Raw genomic sequence first — 26,532 nt, 5'->3', positions numbered from 1 at the left:
TAAGGGAAATTTTCCTGACATCATCTATATTTATTTTATTGAAACTTCCACCTGTTGCTCTTAATTCTAGTCATGGGGGACAAGAAGAACAATCTTACTTCTTCTACATGATACCCTCTCAAATTTAGAAAATAGCTCTTATTTCTCTCCTAGGATTTCTCCAGACTAAACCTCTCCAGTTCCTTCAAACAATATTTCATAGACTCATGGACCTTCACTTTTTTTGGTCATATATATCCTTTCACTTATCTGACTCCTTCTTAAGTGGTGGTAACCGGAGTTTAACATGATTATCCAGATGTGATCTGAGTAGGATAAAGTCCCCCCGCAAAGTGACATATCCTTATTTCTAAAAGTTCTACATTTCTACATTTCTCCCATTTGAGAAGGCAGATTTTTCTGGCATTGAATTTGGTGCCCTTTCTACAATGCCATACTGCCTCTCATGATCTGATGATTGAAATTATTGTGCTACATGCTACAGAACCTACTATGTTGTGTACAACATACAATTTAAGTTGCTTAGTGAAAAAGGGTATAGCATAGAGGAAGGTTTACAAGTGGTTAAGGGTGTTGTATAAAATGGTTCTGGGTAGAAAGGTGGTGCAGGAGTCAGGAATAATTGAATTCAAATTTGACTTCAGACATTTACTAGTTTGTGACCCTGGGCAAGTCACTTAACCCTGTTTGCCTTAGTTTCCTCATCTATAAAATGAGCTGGAGAAGGAAATGGCAAACCTCTACAGTAACTTTGCCAAGAAAATCCCAAGTGGAGTCATAAAAAGTTGGACATAAATAAAATGACTGAACAACAAGAACAAACATAAATGGTTCTCCTAATTCTATTCATGTCAAACATTACTACAAGCTTTTGATGAGATGATGAACCATGACTCTAGGGGACTGATGATGATCAGTCTTCTGGACAGAGAAGTGATGGATTCAAGATGCAGAATGAAGTATACATTTTTCCCCACGGCTAAAATGGGGATTTGTTTTGCTAGACTATACACATTAATTATAAGGATTTTCTTTTTCTTTTCTTATTTTAAATGGTAGTGGGGAGAGAAAATAAATGCTTATTAATTTTAAAAAAGTTTAAAAAAAAAACTTTGAAAAGGAAATAATTGGTGCTAATTAGAAATGGCTTCCTGGAGGTCAATTTTCATCTGAGTTTTTAAGAAGGAGAGGGAAACAGTAGCACTCACAGGGGGAGAATAATCAACCTGGGGAATAACATTAAAAGCACAGAAGTAGGAAACAGCAACCTTAGTATCTTGCATGCTGTGAATTGTCATTCTAGCCTGCAAATACTAGTTCTAAATTAGGTCATGACATATGCCACCTCTGTAATGATTAATAGGAAAAACCTAGAAACTACTCCAAGGAAAAGAAGGAATCTTGTTCTAATCTTTTAATAAGGTATGCTAAAGTAGTTCAGGTATTTTTATAAAATGACCTAAACTACAAATCACCCTCATTCTCATCGCTCACATTTGTATAGTGCTTTAAAGGCTTAAAGTACTTTTTCTCATAACAGTTCTTTTGGAATTGCCGTGCGATTTGGAGAGAAGCTTTCTCCCTCTTCTCTCCAACTTCTAGCTACAGCTAATAACACACCATGGGAGTAACCTTGCAGTATCATCTCTAACCTGTACCCCCAAGTGCTCGAAACTGCCTGAGGTAGCTTATAAAGTTAATAGCTCAATTTTGCTGGTGTCAAAAAGCTTGTTCTTCTGAATTCTCACATCATTGGAATAACATTCCAAATCTTTACTCACTACTCTGTGAAAAGAATAACCCCTCCATAGAAACTTTTACAGTACTCAGAAAAAAACCATACATATTCTATATTTGCATCTGTGATTGACAGACACAATGCAGGGATTTTGCCAAGTACTTAAACACCTTAGGTTATGCCTAAAATATTGAAATTTCAGCTGCAGGGAATGAAACCTAGGATATCACAAGTATACCTGTTAATTAAAAAAAGAGAGAGAATGAAGTACCAGGGTAGAATTTTATATTGTAAATTAGACCTTCTTGAATATTTTAGAAATTCATAGACATTTTAATACCAATATTCAGGATTTTACCTTTTAAAAATAAGAAGATAGAACTAGATTAGCTGGATAAATGGACCTTGTTCTACACCACCTATTCTTCCACAACTTTGCTTTATTTATGTAGTCTAATCTGCTTTATGGTCACTATAGATATCCTATAATTCAAATTTAAAAGGAGGGTCAGGGAGTTTTTATAATCCTAGAGAAAGGCATAACTGAAATGGATTAGATTTTTTTAACTAAAATACCAGAAACAACATCGTACAACTTCTGGCATATCCATAGGAACATACACACACATGCATGAAAATGATCAGATACAGCTTGAGAAGACATTTCAGTAGGGAAAGATCAAATTTATCTGAATTCTGAAGCCATTTAGGACAGAGACAGGCTGCCCTAAATCTTTTATGTAACAGGAAACAAAAAGTAAATGAATCTCTTTTAGACACATATGATTTGATTTATTCTTTGCAGTGTAGAGCTATATTGTATTGTGCATAACAAACGATATTATATGCATCTATCAGGTTATATTTATTGTAACACATGACATTCTTTTCTTTTGTGAGTTTAACTAGATATTGGTTAAATTTTAATTGTCAGTTATATAGCCCTGGGAAAAACCAGGGACAACTGTAAAGTGTCAAACTAGAAACCTAAATCACAGGGATTTCCATCAAAGGATTTTTTAAAAAACAAATAAACATGCACTCAATTTCTAGCTATTTAAACATATGGCTTATGAATTATGAAAAAAAGGCAAGGGCAGTCCAAGGGGCAATGTCCTAGATGAACAAAAGGTGTAATTTAAAATTGTGCATAATTTTTTTTTAAATGACCTCTTGTGGTGAGTGTTCACATTCAGATTGTAGATCCCTTTGAAATGAAACATATGATTGTGGGGTAGACGAATTCCACTTTGGGGAGTGAGGGTTAGAACACATATAGGTTTACTTCTATTGCCTAATGAGACTTTGGGAAACTGAGCAGCCCTTTTTTGCAACTCGGTTTCTCTACTTGTAAAACTGGGATAATTTTTTTTAGGACTCCTCTTCTCAGGAGTTTAGTAAGAATTAGTAAGTTAATATGTTGTTAAGGCACACTGAGGTGAACGTTCATAAGAAGTACCAACATCACCACAGGGACAGATGACTTAGGGTGAATAAAACACACTCTTTCTTGGATATAAAGTTCTTACCCCATGAGGTAAATTACCTTTTCCAGGGAGACCATCTGGTTACCTTGAAGAGCTAATTTACCTCATGGGGACCACCAATGAGGGAGATTCATTTACTCTTTTTACTTCACCATATTACTGGGTCCATCTGACACACTAGTGTGAAGTTCATCTTTAAAGCTATCTGTTTGAGAATCAAAATGGATCCTGCAAGCAATGGAGCCATTATAAGAGGTAGCAGTGTTAGACCATTTGCCTTTAGTGAGGGTAGGATAATAAAAACATTTTTAAAAATGATTAAAAAAAAAAAGACCCAGAGCAAAAGAGATCAGAGAATCACCTTGTCTCACGGAGATCAGCGGTGATCATAAGATCATTATGAGAAGATAGTATTTAGAGCTGGAAGGAACCATAAAGGTAACTTAATCATTTATTTTATTGCTGAGGAAACTGAGGCTCAGAGAAATGATTTGCTTAAAAAAAAAAGGTATTAAGTAGAAGAGGTAAGATTTAAATTCAGATCATATGATTTCACATTTTGCATCTTTCCTTTATATTACATTCCCTCCACATAGAGGTAGGATTCTGGAAGTCATCTTGCCCTAGTACTTCATTATACAGTTCAGATAATTGAGGATTAGGGAAGGGAGATGATTTATCTAAGGTTTCAGAGATACCCAGTTGAAGAACTGGAATTCAAACCCAAGTCCAGTACTCTTTTCAACTACACCATGTTGCTGATTCCTTCCTAATAATGATTTCCTGAATAGTCCTAAGAGTAAGTCATTGAGGCATGTAGCTTCACCTTTAGAATTTTGGGAAGAAAAAAGAAGCAGGAAAATGCTACATCTTTAACCCTCTTATAAAAATGAACCTTGAGAGAATGAAGATTAAGTCAAAGGCAAGATATGCTCAAAGCTCAATTCTATGGGAGATAATTACTGCTCTAGTTAAAACATAAGCAAAACCAAAGTGGGCAATTGCAACCTGATCTGTGGCATCTCAGATTTTCTTGTCTATATTAGAGATTAAACACTACCCCAATGCCCCTTTTCCCTCTGAGTCATTGCAGTTGGCTTTTACCATGATATTTTTCTGCACTTTGTAAAAGAAAATGGATCAAGTCATTTACCCAGAGATTACAGAGTGCAGAATAGCAGGCAGTTTGCTTATTGATTTACAGTACTTTTGAGATTTATAAATTACACCTATCATATGTACTCTGGAAGTGTGCACGCCTTTTAAAGACAATGAAGCCTGACAAAGGAGTGTCAAGAACCCTTTAAATACAAATTAATTTAACCACAGCTTAGTTCTACACCATCCAACCTTTTACTACACCTTTTCCCCACAAAGGCCAGGAAACCATGGTGGATGTGATGTTTTTTTCTTAAAGACCCAGAGCAGCCCTGGGTAAGGTGAATATATACTTTTTTTTTTTTTTTTGTATTTTAGGTGACATGACTTAGCACTGACCTCCAGATGGCAGTATTGACCAATCTTTCTGTGATTGCCCTCACTCCTATTCAAAATGTTTCACCAGGAATAAAATTTTAGATTGTTCTACTGCATATAAAACTGACAACCCTGTTATTTTAAACTTGAAACTGACAGGCTGTTATTTTAATGAGGTCTGCTAGAGCCAAGGTTAACCAAAGCTTTATTTCCCTACAAAATGTTAAGGCCATGGTCCTAAAAGGGGGCTGTGAAATGTTATGGTTATTGATACTTTCTCTGACTATTCAAGTTAAGAAAATTAAAAAAAAAAAACTTGACAAGAAATATTCCAGGTTCAGAGAATTTTTTTAAAAAGTTGACAAGAAATACCAAACATAGATATATGTTTAATCATAGCAAAAATTTTCATAAACGAGGAGATCAATTTTCATCCAATATTTCATCCAATATTCTTAGATCACATTCCTACAAAGGAAAAAAACCCTCAAATTTCCTTGAGCAAATTGTACATATCTACATATTTTAAATTCTTCTTTTTCTTTTTTTAAAAACACCCTATTTCATTGCTTTGATTTTATAAATTAATGAGCTATAGGATATGCTAAAGCTCAGGTTTTTTTCCTCTAGATTTTTTTTTCACCATAAAAAAAATTTGGATTAAAGAATGAGTAAGTAAAAAATGATTTTCATCTGTAATGGTAGAATATGTATAATGTGTGATGTCAAATATTAGATTTATTTTCTCTTAGAATGTCTCTTATGTTGACCAGAACTGAGATCTGAAAGACTTGCTAATGATAAACATTTGTTTCAATATTCAAGACAATTAAAACCCTCATTTGCCAGTGATTTTACTTTTCAAAATTTGCATTTTCCTGCTGGATTTGATTTCTTGTCAAGTATGGATTTTTAACTTTAAAACTAATCTTCCCCTTGGAATTTGTGAAGCAGTTTTCTCCCCACAAGTCCATGAACCCTTCTCCCATAATTTTGGAATTTATTTTCAGCCAGCACTATCAAGGGCCCATCTCACTCAATGTCTATGCAATATTACTGGCAAGGGCCTCATAGCAGAGTCCTATGGAGATTTGAACTGAGCCTGTTCTCTTCTTTGGTTGACTTTCATCAATACCTGTGTCTTTGAGGAAAAATTAATCAAAAACCTTTCATTATGTACTTACAATATAGTGAGAATCACATATTTGTGACATTTCTGACCATATATAAGGATAGTAATACATCTGCATGGGGTAGACAAATATGGGTGAGGTCACTGTGGGGTAGTCTAGTAAAAAATAATTGCACACTGTGTCTTACAACAGACTAGTTAACTAGAGCCTCTCAATCCTCATGGCAGTTACAGCAGTCATTCGAGCAAATATAGCCCTTCAACATTTGTCATCCCATAACTTAAAAACAACAATAATAACAACAACAGCAACAACAACTGGCCATCCCCTAGGAGGTTCACAGATGGTAAAATAAATTAAATCCAATGTTTTTGCCCAATACAAGTTGTTCTATTCCCTAGAAGACTGGCTGTTTGCAACTCTCTGGGTTACAGGTTATTTGGATGCATTGGACTTGACCCAGAAAGCTGTTAAGAGGCTTCAAAGACATACTCTTTTCACCAATATTTACAGAAACAGTCATTCTCACAATTCTGCCAACAATTCAGTTCTATCATCATTACTGATCATTTATTACGTCCAAGGAACTATTGCTAGATGCTAGGGAAGGTGCAGAATACTTGTTTTCAAGGGGTTTCCAATCTAGTAAGGGAGAATGAATAAGGAATATATGATTTTTGAGCATACATTTATTAAATGTTTACTATATACAAAGTCCTAGGGACAAAAATAGAAAAGTAAGACAACTATGCTTTCAAAAAGCACACATTCAAATAAGGGAAGACTTCACACACACATGCATACACAGACACAGTCACAACACACACAAAGTTTTGGTTGCAAAATTTGGTTTCAGAGTCCACACTGCTGGTTATTCTATGTCATAATATACAGGATGCTTTTCAAATATGCTTGTTTAAGATCATGAAAATGCTACAAATCTTGTGTGTTAAAATGGAGAAATTTTGTCTTTTCAATTTAAAAAATATTATTTTAATAAAAGAGCAAAGAATAGTCCCTCTCTCTGCGTCTCGTATGACAAAAAAGGAAGAATGCTTTTAGATAACTATGTACATAGGTAGAGAATCCAGCCCTACATATTTAATGGACTGTATCTAACAAAATTGCATTATAAATCCTCTCTTTGAGACTATTTCTCTCATGAAATGGAAAATTGTAAAGAAAACAAAAATTTCAACACCTTGACAAGAAAATCCAAAGGGGCCCAAAAGAGCTTTTCTTTTTCCTATTACACTGTCCTTGGGAATTCAGTTAAGAAACCAGGCTGTAAATCTGATTTAACCAAATCCCAAACACTCTGCAGAATCACCTTTTTTTTTTCTTTTATTGTAGATAAATATAAAAACAGTATTGAAAACACACTAGAATTTTAGAGATAAAAAATGCCAGGAGCTTTCTGTGAATAGATTTGGTACTTAAGCCGTAGTACTTGGAGAACATGACTCCATCTTGGCAATAAAAGATCCAAGGGAAAACAATATTGAATAGAAAAAATTAGAAAGTTGATTCTGTGAGGCTTGCCTACATTTTATATCACATTTCTATTACTTCACTAATACACAGCTAAGTGTAGTCCTTTGTTTCCCCAACACATATACTTTGAAAATTTAGGGGCATGTATTTGATGCATGGGGAGTTACACTTATAATTATCATTTACACTGCTGGAAGTTGTGAACAAATCCGTGCTAATAGAATTGAATCTATAATCAGCTTCCCCCGGCCCCTCTCCCAAATAAGCAAGAATTAGGTTCTCATATTTGAATATCTGGAATGTATTCATTATAAGTTATTCCTAAATGTATTAAAAAACAAAATAAAACTTAGATCTATACATCAAAGAGTTTGACATGTTTTACCTCATTCTTTCCACTGTGAATAATAAATATTCTTTTGAATATAGTTTGCTTTTCCCACCTCAAATTATTTTTGGTTTTAAAAACCACATTAACAACCAATCTTCCACAACTTTCCAAAGTTTTTCAGCCAGCATTCAGTGATTCATTCTCTTTTGGATATTCAGTTCAAGGATATTCCAGGACATTCCCTTCTGACAATTTGGAGCAGTCTGTGGTATGTCAGAGACCAATGGATGCTGTGCCATTTGAATTGCAATATAATAATCTTTTTTACAGTTTGCATGAATAGGAAAATCAAATGTTGCCAAAAGGAACCAGGTCTTCATGTTCAGAACATAATTATAAAACTATTAGTCTGAGTAGGTAATTATGAAACTTATAACATTTCACTAGATGACTTCTGGTTCCAATGAAGACAAGATCAGAAGAGGTGAGCATAATCACTTCAGGAATAACTTCCTGAAAATGAAAACTATTGGGAAATTATAGATATGTAGAAAATTCTAGAATCCCTTTTTATTAGTTAAGGGTAATTAGGCATCCTCCTGCTTTCTTGGTAACAGGGATTGGTCTCTGATCTCTCAAGGTTACTTTTATCTTAATGGCTTTATTCTCTACTCCTGATAATTTTTTTAAATTTCATATTAATCCAGATTTTAAAAATTCATTTATCATTTTCTCTTTTCCTGGAACAAAAATGATAGTCAGCATTCGAGTCAGGTGCAGATGACCAATGAGTCTTTCTGCAGTAATTTAATTCAAACTGCTTCACATTATAAGGGGAAAGGGCACAGTTGTTGGTGATGTATCTAGTGGCAACATAGTTGACTAGAGAGACTTTTGGCTAGTGTTTCAACATGTACTGTTTTTGGATTTTTTTCTGATCATTATCTAGAGACCTGATCAAAGATCATTGAGAATGACACAAAGTGGCTTCCTACAAAACAGAGTAATCCATCCGACAAGTCCTTGATAACATTATATTTCTTTTCAAAATATGGTGTAACTTCAAATCTTTTCTTTCCAATTTCAGAATTTACCCCAAATTGCAAAATCAAATTTTGAATAACTTTTGCTAGAAGCAGAGAGACCTCTATGACTATTTATTATAATTTCTCACATTTACCTTTCCTTTCTTATTGTTACTATTCTCTTCTAGTCCCTTGTCACTTTACACCTAGATTACTGGAATTATCTCTAATTGGTTTCCTCCATATAAATCATCAACCTTAGTCAATTTGGTATATTTATCACCTCCATTCTATACCACACTTTTAATTGCCTATCCTGCTTAAATATATCTCCATGACTTTTCTCATGTTTCTTTTCCCCCAAACCTTGAATATCTTCCCCTCTCATCTCTACTGACCCTTATTTTAAGATGTATCCCAAGGCCCTCCCCCTGTGTAAATACTATCTTGATAATGCTAATTCATATTATCAGAGAATCTCAGGGATGAAAGGAATTTTGGAGATCAGTTAGTTAGTCTAATCCTTTGACAGATGCCAGTGAAGTTTTTTGATATTCTCCTGTAGGATATTCCTGGATTACTGATCATCAAGCCTTTACTTAAAAACCTCTAGTTTATTCCTTCTTTTTATGTTCACTTTATCATCTTGACTTCCTTCCTCTGGATATGCTCAGTTTGTCAGGTTCTCTTTCAAAAAAGAACTGATCACAAAAATACAAACAGGTTCTAATTAGTTCTATGAGATTTTGCACTTGTATTAATGCAGCCAAAGATAACAATAGGTTTTTAGGCAATCATATCCTACTACTGTCATTTTAAACTTGTAGTCCACACTGGGTTCCCCCTCCCCACCTGCCCTGTCCTGAATCTCTTAGCTTTTTTTTTTTTTTTTTTTTTTTTTTTACAAGACATTCATTTATAAAAATATCCCTTCTCCTCTCCTCTGCTCAGGGATTTCCTTTGTAGTATTTTTTTTTAAAGAAGAAAAACAAAACAAAACAAAAAAAGAAAAATATCATCAAACCAAATAATATATCTACCACATCTGATAGTATACAAAATAATTCACACCTCTAGTATCTCATACATGCATTAAAGGAGAAGAGACACATAATTCAAGTTGTCTCTGGGAATATGTGTTCATTATGATTACATGTTATCAAATTTCATTATATTGCTCTTTGCACACTCATTGTTTTACTTTATTTGTATGTATGTTTTCCCAATTCTTCTTACTTGACTTGGTATCATTTCATTTAAAAATCCTCCTCTGTTTCTCTGAATTCTTCATATTGGAAGTTTCTTGTAGTACAACAATATTCTGTTACATTCAATTATCACATTTAGTTTAATCATCCTTTAATGGATATCTATCATTCAGACAGTATTTCTCCCACATTTGATAAGGATAGTACAAGAAACTGTCAAGAACTTTGTTGAAATATACATATATTATGTCTACAGTATTCATCTAATTTGTCCATTTACTTTAAAAAAAGGGAAAAGGAAAGGGAAACACCACCAATTTGACAAGAGTTGTTCCTGAGAACCCATGTTGCATCAGAATTAGCATGGTTTACCTTTCTAAATATAAACAAATCATTTGTTAAGTAAAAAAAAATCCAGAATTTTTATGATTGATGAATCATGGATACAGTTTCATGAAAAGAGTATCCTTTTTAAATAAAGAAAGAAGGAAACAGATATTTATTAAATGCTTACTATATATCAGGCACTGTGCTAAGACATCTTCTCCTTGGAGAAAGGGAAGATTAAAAAAAAAAAGCAATAGAAAAAAATTGTAGTCTTTGAGTCAGTAGACTTTAGAACCTTCTTTTACTCTTCCCCAAGCCTCATATCAATCACTTTTCACATTTTGCTGATTCTATCTCAACAATATATCTTGCATTTATTCAATTTTCCCTACCCTTACAGCTATAACCTTAGTCTTGTATAGCCACACCTTCTGCCTAGATTACTGTAATAGCTTTTTATTAGCCTCTCTTCTCAATAAATCCATTCTTTCCAGTCAGTCCATTCTTCATACTGTTGTCAAATTGACATTTGTATGAAATAATTTGATCATGTCATTCCTCGCTCAAGAAGCATTATAGTATTCTCCTCTACAATAAAACATTTTAAAAATATTTAAAATTCTCGATATCCCCATTTGATGAATGGTCAAAGGATATGATCAGCCATTTCTCAAAAGAGATACTTATCAACAGCCAATAAAAAGTGCTCCAAATCATTGATAGAAAAATGTAAATTAAAGAAATTCTGTAATATCACCTTGCACAATCAGATTGGCAAAGATGAGAAAAAAGAAAATAATAGATTTTGAAGGGGCAATGCAAAAATAGGAACATTAATGCATCATTGGTATATGTGTGAATTGGTCCAGCCATGCCAGAATCACTAAACCGTACATATACTTTGACTCAGAGATACCTCTTTTAGATCCATAGCCCAAAGCAAATGAAAATAGGAGAAAAGGATTCATATATACAAATTTATTTATATTAGCCATTTTTTGTAGTGCCAAAGAACTAGAAAATAAGGGATCATCCTTCAATCGGAGAATGACTGAAGAAATAATGGCATATGAATGGAATGGAATACTGTCATTTGTTAATAAATGATGAAAGAGATGATTTCAGAGAAACTTGGCATGATTTACAAGAAATAATACAGAATGAGGTGAACATAATCTGGAAAATAATAATAAGTTTGTTAAGACCAACAGCTTAAGAAAGATTTAAGATCTACCTTCTTTTCCCTTCTGCTCTTCTCCTTTTTTTTCTCCCTTCCCCTCTCTTCTCTTCCCCTTCTGTTCCCTTCCCTGAATTTGAAGGGAAATAAATAACTTTTTAATCAAAAACTCAAGTAAAATGAAAAAACTAAACAAACAAAAAATAAAATTGTTAAGCAATTCCCATATTGGGAATTTTCTTTCTAGGTTTTCTTCACATGTTTTCCCATGTACTCTATATTCAGTCAAACTGGCCCATTTTCAGTTCCCCATATAAGATATTTCATCTTTTATCTTTGTGACTTTGTGCTGATTGTCCTCCATGCCTGGAAACTCTCCCTTCTCAGTTTATCCCACCTACCTCCTATAGGAAGATTATTCTCATCCTTCCTGTGCCTGATACCCTCCTCCTGAAATAATTTATGCAGCATATATTTGTATATGTATGTTTGTATTAACACACACACACACATATATATATATTTCTATTCACATAATACATACCTATCACTATATCTCCTTTTCCCTCCTTCCTTGAAAATAAACTTCTTTCAGAGCAGGGATTGTGAAACATTTTTTAATCTTTATATTCCCAGTTCTTAGCATAGTATCTGGCAATGCAGTGAGAGCTTAATAAGTGAATGCTAAATGAATGAATTATCAAGTTGAAACTCTTCTGCTATATAATCATGTATAAGTTACTTAACCATTCCAAACCTGTTTTCTCATCTGTAAAATGAAGATTATAATACCTTCACTGTGAACTTCACAAGGTTCTTTGAGGAAAGTGCTTTATAAACCTTACATGTAAATTGTTTTTGTTGTTATTGTTATTATTCTGAGATGAAATTGAATTGAATTTAAATGATATTACTTGGTATATATATATATATATATATATATGTATATGTAGTACAAGGGGCTCACCAATCAAACATCAGACAGATTTAGTCAGTGTTGTACTCTGAAGAAAGCTATTTGGCTGCTTCCAAATGCTGCTAATGAGTCTCCTTATCCAACCTTTATCCTCCAACTAACCACAGAATATGTTCCAGTAATTAAGAAAAGAAACAAGTGGATAATGAGGTTTTTTTAAGTTAGAGTCTCTTTCTTCAGAATTGTCCACTCAAAGATGTAGGAGGGATAATGATCTGAAAGACCAGTTTTTGGAAGGAGCCCTAAGTCGTAATCCTACTTTTTTCTAATTTTTTTTTTTTTTTTTTTTTTGGCTCTACCTTTTTTTGTTCATTGGTTTGTTCAGGATGCTCTGAATTCTGAAGTAAAGGGCCATGAGACCTACAGACAGAGTATTAATTACCTGGCATGTAACTTTCTCTTGCTTTATGCAGCCAGGTAGACAGGTATGATGGCTGTCATCCTTTGAAGCATGCTAGGAAATCTTATTTTCAATAAGCTGAGTCAATATCCCAAACTTGAAGGGGGCAAGCACTTGTTTTTGTTGAATTTGAAAACTGGTAGTTTGGAGAAGCCCCATACCATTTATCCAGAGCTTCTCTTGCCTCTGCCCCACCTCCTTTTCCATTCATGAAAGGGTTAATTAGCAAAGGCTTAGTTACATGCCCTGAAGCCACTTTTTGCTGCCCTAGATCCTAATTGTTTTCTTTTATTTTCTCTCCAAAATCCCAAATGAGAGAAAGCATCTCATTTTCAAGAGAGCCTAGGGATCAGAGAGGATGAAACAATTTCACATTACATCAAACATTTAAGATTTGTTAAAACATTAGATTCTGAAAAAATTAGGTCTCAGATCAAACAATGCTGAGGGATTCCAAGGCGTTTGCTTTTGCTATCACTTCTGAGCTTCAATCGAATGTTTAGTGAATACCAATAGAAAAGTTACCAAGTGGGAGAAGGTCACTTCCTGGAGAGAATGTGATTAAAATGGAGACAAACCTACATCCACCTCACTCCCTTTCCGGGTCATCTCTGAGATTTCTCTGCCTCTAAAAAAGAAAACACTTTCACCAACTTGCAAAGTAATAGTGATTATCTCTCATGGATGCTTAGGTATGAAAATCTGCTTTTGTCAATGATGAGTAGCTTCTTGACTATAAACTAAGAGGGAAGAAGCTTCTTTCCATCCACCTCAGGCCCATGGTAGTAGTTCTGATTAGCTTAATATCTAAAATATGGCTGAAATTAGTAAACTCTGAAGTCCACAACTATGTTGCCAAACATAATTCATTAAGATAATGTTATTTTAGCTTGGGCAGCATGAATGACAATATTGAATAGTGGATTAAAAAAAAAAAAAGCTGATCTTGGAGTCAGAAAGACTTTAAGTTTAAGCTTCACCTCTATATATACTGGCTGAGTGATTTTGGGCAAGACCCTTAAATTCTAAGTGCCAAGACTACTTTTTATGACTATAAATGGCAAAAAAGTTACCACCCTACATTGTTTTTCTACTGGAATTTCCTACATCAGAAATGTCAAATCCCAGATACAAAACTCCAGAGTGGTCATTTGGATTTTAGATTAAAATGTAATTAGGAAATACTTAATGAAATAAATAAAAATACAATACAATGCTGTTAATGAATCTCCTTACTCATTAAGTAAAGATAATGATAATATTTCAAAGTTAAAATATGGTTAGTAAGGATTCTACACTCCTACACTACACTATACTCCTAACACCACACTACAGTCCTACATTAAGGAAATCACAGAACTGACTTAAAACAATAGCAACAACAAAGCTTAGGCTAAGAATGTACTTGTATGGCAAAAAAAAAAAAAAAATGGATTTCACTGCCTTACTTGGGTTCTTTGGTCTAAGACTTATTCTGGTACTCTTGAGGTCCTTTCCAATGTATTACCTTGCTTGATTTTAAACTTTTTTATTTCAATGCCAAGATCTAATGACAAAGAGAGACTAACATCTCTCACTAGCAACTTCTGGTAAGAAGTCATACATGATTAAAACTTCTACTAATCCTCATTAATAATGTCTCTCTTCCCCAACTCACAAGACTCGCTTCAAACTGTGTTTTACACTTTAAAAATATCCTTTGAGCAAGAAGATTGTATAATAGATAAAATAGTCGGGCAGACCTGAGTTCAAATCTTGTCTTAGATGTTTACTAGCTATGTAGGGCAAGTCACTTAACTTTTCTATCTCAGTTTTTTCAATTGTGAAATAGGGATAAAAATAGTACCATCTCTGCAGAAGTTGTACAGATCAAATGTTATAATATTTATAAAGAACTTTTGTCCCCCTCCTCCCCACCTTCCATAATTTTTTTTTATTAGTTATCTTGGCTTATGCCTTAGCCATGCTAGGTAGCACAGTGGATAGACTGCTGGGCTCAGAATCAGAAAGAGCAGAGTTCCAACTTGGCCACAGACAAATTAACCCTACCTGCCTCGATAGGGTTTCCTCATCTGTAACATGAACTGGAGAAGGAAATGGCAAAGCATTCTAATATCTTCCCTAAGAAAACCCCAAATGGCATCACAAAGATTTGGACATAAATGAAATGGCTGAATAACAACAAAGGTAGAAAGCTCCTTTAGGGCAGGAATTGTGCCTTTGTTAAACTTTGCCTTCACATTTTCCCATTAGTTAATATTTAATAATTCCTTAATAAATATTTGTTGAATGAAGAAATGAATGCAAACCTGGTGTTAAAATTCATGAAATTTTCTAGGGCTGATTTTCCTGAATTGTCACACTCTGCATTCCTTTTAAGTTTGGAATTCCTAAGCTCAGAGAGGCAGATTCTTGTATCTATATTGACCTGCTAGTCTTCAGCTTTATATTATATTATTAAAATAATAATGATGATACAGTAATTATCTAAATATATAATATTTTAAGGTTAGAAAGGACATTCCTTAAAATAGTGTTTTACTATATGTATTATTATACACATTTTAGAGATGAAGATATAGTCTCGTAGAGATTAAGTAACATTCTGAGAGTAACACAGCATAAGTTAGGAATACACTTGTATCCCAATATAGTAGGAAAAAATACTGGATACAACATTACAAGAGGCAAGGATTCTCATCTTGATTCCAATGTTTTATCCTCTGACAAACAACCTGTCTGAGATTCAATTTCATCTATACATTTCTGGGGAAAAAACTAACTGCAGTACTTGCTTTGAGAAGCAATAGAGTAGATAATAGGTTAGCCTTGGAATCAGGAAAATGTTGATCAAGACCTGCTCCTGATAAATAATATCTGTGTGATCACAGGTGCATTACTTAATATCTCTGTGCCAACAGAGATCCAATTCTAGGTGGATAAAGCACCAGCTCTGAATTCAGGAGAACCAGAGTTCAAATATGAATTCAAATACTTAAAAGTTGTGTGATTCCTGGCAAATAATTTAATCCCGATTGCCTTCCCCCCCAAAAGGGGTTATTTTTCAGTGAGTGAGGATTTAGTTGGTTTGCAGTCATGGAGAGAGTTCCATTACAGAGAATTCCCTACATTGATAAAATTAAAAAAAAAAATCTTAGGTCCAAACCAAAAAGAGAAAAAAAAAAGTATCTTTTTAATGGGTGGTTGTTAGGATTAAAAGAGATACTCTATATACATATTTTGAAAACCTTAAAACCCCATTCAATTATTAACTAATTATTATGGCAAGCAAAGGTAAGATTAAGTAAAACTGACGTACAGGTAGATGAGCTGCCATGGAAAAAATATTTTTACCAGGTGAGATTTTTTACCACAAAGAGCCATTCACTTCTGGTCTTTTTTTGTTGAATTTTTCTCTATCTCCTTTATTTGTTCTTTGCTCTCCATTTAGGAAACCTGTCTGACTCCAGTGGTTTAATACTCACTCAGCCCTTGCCTCCTTGAAATCATGTGGGATTTTTCTGAGACATCCACTGCAGACTCAAGTGCAAAAGGAAAAATTCATGAGAATATGCGACCTGGATATGATTCCCTTAAGTAACCACCTCTGTTTCACATCCAGTTGATTTGTTTAAATCTAAAACAGAAGGAGGACTAGGTAGTGGGTAAAGGTTAGGGAAGGGAGATTGAATTTAAGGCACAGATGTATATTTGCATTTCTTCAGGGCTATTGGTAATTGAGAAGATAAAGCTACAAAAGATAAATAGGTGTTTAAATAGGAGGTTACTATTTTCCTCAGTTTGGAAAGATGCAGAAATAGGTTGTGGGGAGAAAGATGTGGTCTCTTGAATTTGAGGTTAGTCATAGACCCAAATGTGTCATTGAAACTCTTTGGGGCTTTCCATTATTCTCATTCTTTCCTATAGTTTTATTTTTCCTTAAGAGAATTTGATACACCAGGAAACTAGTTTATTTCAGTTTCAGCATGGTATAGGGCAGGTGTTATAAATTGCCACCTCATGGGGGACTCTCTCTAGGAGTACCTTGTTTTCAGAAATTCTAATTAGGCAAGAGAGTGTAGAGAGATCACTAGAGTTTTCTCTCCCCAGGCAGTGCTTTTTTTTTTTTTTTTTTGGTAGACTTGGGATAACTATTGGTGCATATATATTTTTCTCATCATTTATCATTTCTGTCTTGTTCCATTATTCCTAGTTTCTCCTGGGTTTGAGAGGATGCCAGTGAACTTCTTTATAACAGGGATTTTTCTTTCTCTGAATTACCTTTTTAAGACTCAGAAGATACTGAACTGAATTTAGACTCAACCATCCTATCACCATATAGTTTATTCATGTATTTAGTTTATAAATTTTTCTCTCCATACAGAAATCAGTTTTTTAAATTAGGGCCCACTTACCAATCTCAGAGACTCTGGAAAGGATAAAATTGTGAAAGATAGAAGTAGTTTTCAATGCCTGCCATGCCAGCCCTTTGCTCCCTCTTTCTCTCTGTCATTTGTATGTGGCAGTAGAAGCAGGTGCTGGCACAATGGATAGAGTTCTGGGTCTGGAGTCAAGAATTCATAAGTTTACAACCAGTCTGGAGCACTTATAAGATCATTTATTCTGCATAAGTCATTTAATTTCTATTTGCCTCAATTTCCTCAACTGTTAAATTGGAATAATATCAGCACCAAATTCACATGGTTATTATGAGATTTTAATTGTTCAGTCATTTCAGTCCTGTTCAACTTTTCCTGGAAAAAAAAAACTCATTTAGGGTTTTCTTGGCAAAGATAATGCAGTAGTTTGCCATTTCATTTCCTTTTCCATCTGATTTTTCAGATTAATGTATTGAGGCAAATAGGATAAAGTGACTTGTGTAGAGTCATGTAGTTAGTAAGTATCTGAAGGTAGATTTGAACTCAGGAAGATGAGTTCCAGATTCCAGACCTAGAACTCTATTGCAGTCCAAATGAGATACTATTTTAACATTTAAAAAAAGCACTACTTAAATACTCTCTTTTCCCCACCTGCATTCCTATACCTTATACTCTCTCTCTCTCTCTCTCTCTCTCTCTCTCTCTCTCTCTCTCTCTCTCTCTCTCTCTCTCTCTCTCTCTCTCTCTCTCTCTCTCTCTCTCTCTCTCTCACATTGTAAATCATCACAACTAGAAGGAATTAGAAGGCTGGAAGATATTAGGAAAGTTTTGGGCATGGGGAGGAGAGAGAGAGAAAGAGAGGGAGAGAGAGAAGAGACAAAAACACTTCAAATTTTGATTAGATGATTTGTAATATCTTTTCCTACTTAAAATATCCTATTACATTATTTTATTTTTCTGGAATCCTTAGTTTCTTATAAGACTCAGAGAAAGCACTCCTTTCTGATCCTTCCAGTTATGATCCTCTTCCCTGCCAACCCATAGTTTCCTGGTATGTGTTTTGTACATACATATATATCTATGTCTAAATCTATATCTATATACACATCTATCTATCTATCTATCTATCTATCTATCTATCTATCTATCTATCTATCTATTTATCTATAACTTTATTGTCTTGTTCACTAGAATGTAAGGTGCTTGAAGGCAGGAACTTTCCATTTTCCCCCTTTATCCTCAGTATTCAGAAATGTGTCTGTCATATAATCAATACTTAATCAAGCTTCTTGATTGAATACTTGAATCTAATTCAAAGGAATAAATTTGGTGGCAAGAATTCAGGTAGCATAATGAAGATACAAATGTAGAAGAGAACAAATCTTCCAGGCATTCCTCAAATTATGCCATATCTGGGCACTTAATTGGAATAGTGAATAGAGTACTTGGTTTGGAGTCAGCAAGATACATCTTCCTGAGTTCAAATCTAGACTCAGATATGTGATTATGCGACTTACTAGCTATGTGACCCTGGATAAATCACTTTACTTTATTTGCCTCAGTTTCTCATCAGTAAAATGAACTAGAGAAAGAAATGGCAAACCACTGTAGTATCTTTGCCAAGAAAACTCTAAACCAGAGAGTCAGACACAACTGAATAACAACAAAATGATCATTTACTCTTCTCTTTCAAGGTCTGTTCCTGAAATGTCTCTTTAAGAGGAGAAAGTCCATTTTCTTTCTAAGGGAAGATACTTATATTTTGGTAAAGAGACTACTGTCCATCAGTAGTCTGTTTCTATGGTGATGGAAAGACAATAGACACAGTCTATATCATGCAATGCATGCTATGGCAAGAACACTGGTGATGATAATTAGTACACAGAAAGATAACATAATGAAAAGTACTGGTGTAAGAGCCAGGATATCTGCGTTTTAGTCCTGTCTCTGATACTGAGCTATATGATCCTGGGTAGATCCTTTCTATTTTCTGGAATTTGGCCTCCTTATCTATAAGATGAAGGAGTTGGACTGGACAATCCCTTCTAGCTCTGTATTGATGATTTTATGATTTATTGAGTATCTACTGATGGAGAGAACTCAGACAATTATGAATATTAAGATATAACACATCCTTCTCCTTGAAAATTCATGATATAGATTGTGTGTATATATATATATATATATATATATATATATATATACACATGTAAATACAAACATACAGAGAATAGCATAAATCATGTGGAAATATGTTTAATATGATTATACACATATAACCTATATTAGATTGTTTGCCATCTTGGAAGAGGGAGAGGGGAAAATCTTATAAAAATGAATGCTTATAAAAGTGATTACATTCCATCTAATTGGAAAAATAAAATACAACTAAATGTGTGTGTGTGGGGAAGAATAACATAAACTTTTCAGTGTGGTTGGGAGATGAAATCTTCATTAGGACTACTCAAAGCTGTTGCTGCTTTCCTTCTTGCCTCCACAGTCCAACTAGCATGCTTTCCTTATTATGCTAAAACAAAATTTTATTTATCTTATTTCATCACTTTGGCCCTCTTCTTCAAGATAAATTTATTTTAATATTTATTCACAAGATTCTTTGCAACTATGCATAAAAAACTTGAAGGTAGCATAGATTTCAGAGCCAAAAGAAGCCATTTAATACAGCCTTCTCATAAAGATGAAGAAACTGAGGTCCAGAGTTTGAATGACTTGTGCAAGCAGCAGTCCAGCATTTGAACTCAGGTCCTTTGAACTCAATGCCTCTTTCCCCTGTTTTCAATCCAGTTATTTCATTGTTGTTTTTCAATCCTTTCTACAAATGCTATCCTGACCTATTTGGGGGCAACTTTAATTTAATTAATGGCTTACGTAAAAAAATTAAGTTAAAAATAATCAGTCACATGATGTCAATTCCCAGAATTTCTATGTACTAACAAAACAACATTAATCATTGCAGCAACTTTATGGATTCAAAAATTTCTAGGGCAAAGAAAGCCTGTGAATAGAGTACCATTCCCTTGTGGTGCTGAGACTCCTTCACAAAGATTCCTGTCTTTACTGCTGGTTTATATTCCAGACTGGTCCCCTGGTTTGAAGCTACGACTTTGCTTTCTAAACACTTAAAGTGTTACTGGGGAACTGAGTGTTTACATTCTCCCCCTCAACAAGTCATTTGTCACAGCCCACAGATGGGTCCAAAAAATAGCTCCTTGAACTATGATGAACATATCTGAAACCTCCAAAATTCTGTTGTTATACTAAGTGCCCTGAGGATGAAAATGTTCCTGTCGTATTAACAGTAATATAATGCCTTGTTATTGTTTTTTGAACAGTAGCTTTGGGGAAGGTACTCCAAGTGTTCCACAGTCAATCTCTAATTAATTCTCAAAACATCTCTGTGGGAAAACGTGGAAGGCACCCTTCTTTCATTTTTATAAGCAAGGACACTGAGGAGCTTGCTGCAGTGATAAAGAAATCACTAGTGTCTATGAAAGCACAATGAGTTTTCTGCGAAAGCAGTGCTATAATAGAAATTGTATCAGCAGTGAGGACTGAGGTCGGGAACTGGACCAGTAGCACAGGAGCAGAGATGGGAAGAATCAGCTGGACATTAGGTTCTGGTCTCAGTTCCCTGAGTCTTCTGTCATGAGAGATTCCTCTTGAATTCTCAGTAATTTTTTTTTGAGGGAGAGGACTTAGAGGAGGCACTCATGAAATAGATAGCATCATTCCACTAATTCAGTTTTAATATCTCTCTGTTTCTGAATGATGTGATTCAGTACACCATAACCTTGTATCAATGTGCTGCTAAATGGATGATCAGCTACATGGAGCTGAGCTCCTTCTGTGTACACTCAAAGGTTACAGTCTTTCATTAGAGACAGCTGTGAAGGAGACCACACATCTGGTGTCATTGTTAGAAAACTGCAGGCTTTCCTAGTAAAAGAGGAGCCATTTATAGTTCATGGTTCCTCATGGAGGGTTAAATACTGTAAACCTTATGAGTAATACCAGAGCTGTGGAATCAATAACCACCTAAATGACCTTAACTTGGTATGCCCTAGAAGTGGATGGGTTCCAGAATGATAGACACAACATTACTGCATGGGGAAAATGCAATCTGGTGAAAATGATAAGTATCACGTCTGTGTTACTTTATTTGGTACCTTTCCCCACTTTTAATCAGTTCCGGCAGAACATGAGATTTTCAGATGATATGTTTTCAAATTTAATTTTACAAAGATCTCATATCTCAGGGTGACATTGCCCACCTATGAATTATGAAATCTGACAAATCACTACTGTCAGAGTGTTAAGCAAAAACAACAATAACAAAAAGAAAAAGTGTTCCTGCAGCAGAGAAAGGCACAGTCCTAAGAATGAGACAGGGAAAGACTGAAAATGGATGCTCTGAAAGTGAAATAGAGAAAAACAAATGAAGAAGGACTAAAAGGAAACTAAGTATTCCATCTCATGATCAAAATTCTGTAAAAGTGAGAACATGGGAACAGAGGGAGCAAAGAGGAACAGCAGCAAGTAATCTGAAGAAGAGAAACAAGGGGTTTTTTGGCAAATTATTCCCAGTTATTTTTTTTAACTTTTCTTCATGCATTATGTAAAATAAGCAAATACTTTTATTTTCATCTGCAGGGATTAATTATGTCATAAACTCCTTAGATTATTTATTTGTGATTTGCTGTATCATCAGAATTCTCTCAAAATGAGCAAAGTGACTTAGCAGTCATTTACTATTAATTTCCATGTTGTGTTGCTTTGTGATTGGCTTCATATATATATATATATTTTTTGTTTGTTTTGATTTTATAATTCAATTACAATAATGATGGCTGGCACTCAAATGAGTTGTTAGGGGTGACAAATGCTTTAGATCTCATAGAGTATAAAATGATTTCTATTAGTCCTAAGATAGTAGTTATTCAAGCTGGTGCCCTCTCTCCAGAAAATCACGTGATGTTGTAATTATAATTATTTTAAATATATTTTTATTTCCCCAGTTAAATGTAAAACAGTTTTTTACATTTGTTTTTAAAATTTTGAGTTCCAGATTCTCTCCCTTCCTCCCACACCTTCCCACTGAGATGGCCCATGTGAAATTGAACAAATCATTTCCATAAAAGTCATATTGCAAAAGAAAACATAGATCTCTCCCCTGTCAAAAAAACCAAAACAAAACAAAACAAAAAACAGAAACCAAAAAACCTAACAAAAATATTCATTAAAAAAAAGAAAGTTTAAAAAATTCTTCACTCTGTATTAAGACACAGTCAATTCTTTTTCTGGATATAGATAGTATTTTCCCTAGTAGTTTTGGATCACTGTATTGTTAAGAATAACAAAGTAATTCAGAGCTGATCATCCCACAATTTTGCTATTAGTATGTACACAGTATATTTCACTTTGCTTGAGTTCATGGCGGACTTTCCAAGTTTTTCTGATAGCATCCTACTCATCATTTCTTATAGAACAATAATATTCCTTCATAATCCCATACCACAATCCATTCAGCCATTCCCCAATTGATGAACATCCCCTCAATTTTCAATTCTTAGCCCTGAGGAAAGAGCTGCTATGAATATTTTATACATATAGGTTATTTTTTAAAAATCTCTTTTGAGATTCATGCATAGTAGTAGTATTGTTAGATCAAAGAATATGCATGATTTTATAACCCTTTGAGCATAGATCAATGATATTATAATTATTGCCCAACTAATTAAATTACTTCAAAACAAGTTTGAAATTATGAAAGATATGTCCATTTAAAAACTTTTTACAAACTATTTTCTCTTGCGAGGGAACAATTAATCAGAATTTACTAGTCTTATGGTGTATATTAATACTCTTTAGGAATTGTACCAACCATGAACAAAACCAACTGATTCTTAAATGTAAGAAGATAGACAAAGGTGAAACGTCAAATGGTTAAGTTAAAATAGAAACCTTGGCTCAAAAATAACTACTGCCATGGCTACTTTTTTTTTGTGGACAGTATATTCTCTTAATCTCTGTCTGCTTCTGTATTTCTCTACTTCTTATGTCCTTATTTTCTCCCAAGTTTATTTGCATGTGAGATTCCTGGTGGGGCAATTCCCTCCTCATCTATAATTTATAAACTTAGAATATTATCTGTAGGCACTGGAAGATTAATTGACCATGGCCACACAGTTTATGTGTGTCAAAGGCAGAAACTGAACCCAGATACTTTCATCTCCTGTGCTAACACTCTATTTACTAAACTACACTGTCTTGGAATCATGCTCCTTACATTTGGCTAATATGTGATAGAGAATTGTAATTAAAACAAGATGAAATATCTATCAATAGAAAATAAACTAAAGTTGTATTTTCTCCTTTTACTTGGAAGTTTAAATATATAACAAAGTGATTGGCAACTCTATAAAGAGTACTTAGATACAACAGCAAGGGATACTTAAAAAAATGTTTATGTACATATATACTAATGTTCCAGTGCCCTAAATATTTGCATACTTGGCAAACCTTTACTCATTTTACAACATGGATACAAAGAAACTAGAGTCTTCCTTTCCTTGATGTCCTTAAACTATTAATGTTGATAATTAAAACTTTTTAGGAGTAAAATAATTATAACAGTCCATTTTGTACAATGATACCATAAAAATAAGATCTTATATTTACATAGACTCATTTTTTGGCCTCATATACACATTAACATACAAATGCAATATGATATATTTTTTGAAGAATGGTAAATGTTATTGTACCATTTTTGCTTAGAGGAGATGGAATTATCCAAGGCCATGTTCTGAATGAATTAAATGTAGAATTTAAATCTTTCAGTCTCTAGGTTCAGAGGTTGGAAAGTAAAATGTTTTTCCCTTATTTTTACTTGTGTTTCTAGTTTTCTTCCAATTCTTTGGGATGTGTGTGTGTGTGTGTGTGTGTATACAACTTATACAGTGCTCTAAAGAGAAGTACAGCTAGTGCCATCCTTTACTTATTGATAAGAGATTTTAGATATGGGCTGATTTATTGAAAAGTGTTTATTGTGTATCTAATTGCTTCCAACAGATTATTTTTCCATTGGTGGTAGGTAGTACAGCTTGTCTGAAAATGGAAAGTGTTAAGACTTGTATTCTAAACTTTGTGGCAGTTTTGGACAACATTGGGATTGCACTCCCACCTCCACCCAAGAGATGCTAAGTAGATGTATGATCAATACTAGAGGCAGATCAATCTATGTTCAAATCTGATCTTTGATCTAGATTTTTAACCTCTTAGTATCTAAAGAATTCACAAAGACTATACGTCATAGATAGTTATTATTTCACATTTATGGAGGGAGTTTTGTACCAGAAGTTACTGATGAAGGAACAGGTTAGATCACTTTTCTCCATAAAAAAAAGGAATGTGCTAGGGCTTTTAGTTGAGATTTGAGTCCGCCTGAGACCCTTACTAGCTCAGCATAGGACAAGAAAGCTAGGAAACACTGTATATTTTTGTTCAAATCTGAGTTCTTGCTGGTAATTCCATGCTGTTCTGATTTGAGGCATTTAAAATTAAACCATTTGCCTCTATGATTGCTCAAAAATTGCAGCAAAAACTGGTAAAGAAAGTAAAAGGACCAAAAATAGCCCATTTTTCTAAGAGTTCAGAGGAATGGGAGTTATCCTGGACCCAAGAAAAATTCAGCAATTAGGATAATGATGTTAGGTTAAATCAGCACTGAAGCCAGGAAAATGAACTGGGTACCAAGGCTCGCTCTTGCATGAATTATATTCTTAAAACAAAAACACATAGAAAAGGAACTTAAGTTGTTTTTGATATCCTGTATGAGATGTAAAAATAAGGTGGTTTACCAAAATGCTCTTTGAGATATGTGTTTTACCTCCCTATCAACCATGTGCCCGGTAGGAGCTGTCATTGGTAGATTCATCATAAATCTTGATTCCATAGTGGCCTGAGAAAGCTGCTACTATATTTTTGGAGTTGAACATGAAACCAAAGTTCAGACTGATTATTTGCAATATGTACATAAATTGCTTGATTATGATATAGTAACAAAAATCGGGAGTGTTTTCATTATTTAGAATTAAAGAGATGCCACAATCCTGTACCTTGAGGAAAAATATTTCCCAGAAGAGTATAGATCAATTGGCATTAAAGCAAAAACCCTCAATCTAATTTAAGAAACTCCATCTTAGAAGTATAAAATATGTAAAATAATAATAATAAAATTCTCATGCTCTCTTTTCTCCCAGTAGCAAGCTTGTGAATGCATCATACTTTAAACCAATCCCCTGATAGCTCCAGACTAGTTTATGAAAAAAAATGAGAATTAGATTTCATGGCATTCCTTTTCTCATTCTCCTCCAAGCTGTCATTTGTCTGCCCAGGTTCTGCTGTGGTGATTTCTTTTTGCTGCTGGCTCCTGTCCCTCTTCCAAGTAGAGAAGAACTCTGTTGCAGAAAATTTTGGCTTGCTGTCCTCTGGCTTAGCAGACTCACAAGACCTGAAGCTTCTGATTTCATTAGATCTTCTGAATCAGAAGGCCTAAATCAATGTCATTTTTAGTTTCATTCTTGTTTTATTTCATTTTTGTTTCATATTTCATTCTTGTTTTATTCCTTTATTTTTAGCCACATGCAGAATAATCACTTTTCCTTGCTGATGTTTCCATGTATTTCTGATCTCCGAGTGCCAATAGAATGTCAGTACCATTGAAAAATTTGTATATTCGACCTTTTCTTTCCTGTGCAGTGAATGTCTTGCGATATACCAGAAGAACTACTTACTGGGCCCCAGTGAGAAGTCAAGGAGATAAGTTACATGGTACACACAGACATATTATGGCAGGTGTTAGAAAGGGAATTACCTCAGAAGGAAAATCCCTAAAATGTGGTTCTCTCATGCTGTGTGTATAGAAAAATCATTCAAATAAACTGTTAATGATTTGTCTGACAAGGGTTATGTTAAATGCATTAATGACTGACATTAGGATTCAGGTCTCTGGTCTTGCTCACTTCTTGAGTCAGAGAAAGTGAAAATACGGAGGACTAACAAATTAAATATGAGGGTCAGAATATCCCTGAAATATAAGCAATCTCTCACTGTGACATAGTCTCTTAATCAGTTTCAAACTCAATATGGAAACACAACTGTTTCATGTCTTGGATTTCTGAAAGGGGAGGGCTAGTATGTGGAACAGTAAAAAGCAAATTTCAAATTATAAGTTCAAACTCTTAATAAATTAAAACTACACTAAAATTTCTGGAATCCTCTGTATAATAGCTTTTTTTTTTTTTTTTTTTTTTTTGGCTGAGGCAATTGTGGTTAAGTGACTTGCCCAGGGTCACACAGCTA

At 34.2% G+C, this 26,532-nt stretch overlaps 1 protein-coding gene across 1 annotated transcript in view; it reads right to left on the bottom strand.

The window, feature by feature from the left end:
• GPC6 (glypican 6) overlaps positions 1-26,532 on the bottom strand; it is a 1,235,068-nt gene that overhangs the window by 58,266 nt on the left and 1,150,270 nt on the right. The gene's annotated exons all lie outside the window — the stretch shown is intronic.

The sequence above is a fragment of the Sminthopsis crassicaudata genome, chromosome 3 (assembly GCF_048593235.1).
Source record: "Sminthopsis crassicaudata isolate SCR6 chromosome 3, ASM4859323v1, whole genome shotgun sequence".
NCBI lineage: Eukaryota > Metazoa > Chordata > Mammalia > Dasyuromorphia > Dasyuridae > Sminthopsis > Sminthopsis crassicaudata.
Note: the sequence above shows the minus strand (reverse complement) of the source record. Positions and strands in the feature narration are given on the sequence as shown.